Raw genomic sequence first — 2,478 nt, forward strand, 5'->3', positions numbered from 1 at the left:
CAGGAATTAATCAGAGGTCAAAGAGGGTATGAGTGTTTAGGTCCAAAGGCAGAGCTAACTGGTTCCTGTTTTATCTAGAAAAAAAGCAATTCCCCAAAGTCCAACTGGGCCAGACTGGGATATGGAGATAGCTGCCATATTTGCCTGGTTGGGTAAAGAAGGCTCGGGTCCAGCCAAATCTGAATTCTGAGTGACTGTGTATGGATACAAATTATTTCTCTCCAGTAACCAATGTATGTTGCTACTGTGCATTAATATAGGTGAGAATCTTCCCTCATGTAAAAAATTGGAACTCTGCAGAACATGAAAACAGAAAATTTATAAGTTGATATAATAGAGTTGCTGGTGACCTTTGCTATGCCCCACCTGAATAATTACACTCTTCTTGGAAAATTAAAATAATAAGCAATTCAAAGCATACTGAGACATTTTTGGAATAACTGGACCAGAAAACAGTGTCAAAAATCATTTGCTAGAAGTTAGTGTTCTTGCAGGAGTTCCTGAGCTCAGCATTTGTTTCACAACAATACACATTTCCCAACATGAAGAAAAAAAACAGAAGTCATATAAAACTGATGATCTAACCCAGAAAATACATTCTAGTAACTTCAAGTCTGACATTCACAACCAGTATTTTTTTAATTTACTTCACATGTCCTGGGCGCTCATCATTTGTTGAGTTCCAACAAAACAGTCAACACTTAACTTCAACATAGGATGGAATCGTATGGGAAGAGGTATTTGATTATCAGGAGCTATTTTCCTTCAAATCTGAAATTCCCTATCTGGATTGAACTTTTTACATTGTTCAATAATTATCATTATTATATCTGGAAGATTTGGGTATATAGAAATTATAGCTAAATACATGGAGTAAAGAGAAAATTACAGGAATGAGCAACGAAAAAATAGCTTTTATTCCTTTAGCGGTTTTCAGAAGTCTTCTACTTTATCGAAAATAGGAAACGATTTTGGGATACACTTTTAAACTTTTTGCTGAAGCAAAAAGTATGTGTAATCAAATGCACATAAGTATAAACCCTGATGAATTTTTTGCAGATCAAATTTACCAGTTGTACCCAGCACACAGATTAAGAACCCACCTCAGATTCCCCTTACCCACCACCCAACCAGTACCACTAGCCTGATTTCAATGCTATCAATTGAGTTTGCTTGCTTTTGTACTTTGTTTCAATGGAACAGTCCTCTTTTGTGTCTGACATCTTGTGTGAAATTCATTCATATTGTTGTTTGTTGTTTTAGATCATTTATTCTCATTGCTGGGTATTATTTATTCCATTCTCCAGATTAGTTACATGGTGGTTTCCAGATTTTTTTTTTCTACTGGAATCAATGTTGTTAAGAAGATTCTGATCGATGTCTTTTGGTGAATACTTGGGCACACTTCTGTTAGAAATCTACCTAGAAGTTGAACTGTTGTGTAACAAGGTAGATGCATGTTTAAATTTACAAGAAACTTCCCAAAAGTTCTGAGTGATTTTGCTGAGTTGCACTTCCATAGTGTAAGTTGTATCACATCCTCACCAATGCTGGATGCTATCTGTTTAAGCCTATTCTGCTAATGGTGCAGCGGTACCAACTGCATTTTTAATGTGCACCTCCATGATAAGTAATGAAGTTGAACACCTTTTCATAAGTTAATTAACCGCTTTGAGTTTTCTTTTGTGAATTGTCCAGTCAAGACTTTTGTCTAGTTTCTATTCAACTGTCTTTTTCTTAATGATTTGTATGACATTTTTTCATAAACTGAATTTACGTTCTTTTGCCATTTCATTTCCATGATGGAGTACGTTAAAGAACAAAGTCCTGTTGTCTATTAGAGTCCAATTTATATACTTTTTCTGACTAGAGTTTTGTGACCAATTTAAGAAATATTTGCCTACTCCAGGACTAAGAAGCTGATTTCCACTAAATTTTTTAAGGTTCTAATTTCCATATTCATATCTGAAATTTCACTGAAATGCATTTTTTAAAATGATAAATTCCCCTTCTATTTAGTGTCTCAAGTGTATACAGACATACACATACACACAACACACACACACTCATATATTATACACGCACATTCATTTTCTTCACAAAAGCTGTTACAGTGAATCTCCATTTAATTTGTTTTTTAGTAAAATACACCTCTTCCTTTGGCATATGTGTGCTTTTGGCAGTTGTGCAATTTGCACAAATCCAGTATAAGTAAATAAGCATACTCTATTTCATGTCCTTTTTAAGAAAAATCAATGAAATAGTCAACTCACTAAGAGTTACTATTAAATTGCACATAACATGAAACACAACATTGCCACAATCTCTTACAGTTTTCTATTAATTTAATTTAAAATTATTTAAAACTATTCATTTCAACTAAGCTCATACCCTTTGACATGTAGAAATATTCAAACAATACTTAACAAAAGGCAACATTTGCAATTCTTTAAATCAGCAAATATTTTCCATTACAAA

Source organism: Prionailurus bengalensis, chromosome A1 (assembly GCF_016509475.1).
Source record: "Prionailurus bengalensis isolate Pbe53 chromosome A1, Fcat_Pben_1.1_paternal_pri, whole genome shotgun sequence".
Taxonomy (NCBI): domain Eukaryota; kingdom Metazoa; phylum Chordata; class Mammalia; order Carnivora; family Felidae; genus Prionailurus; species Prionailurus bengalensis.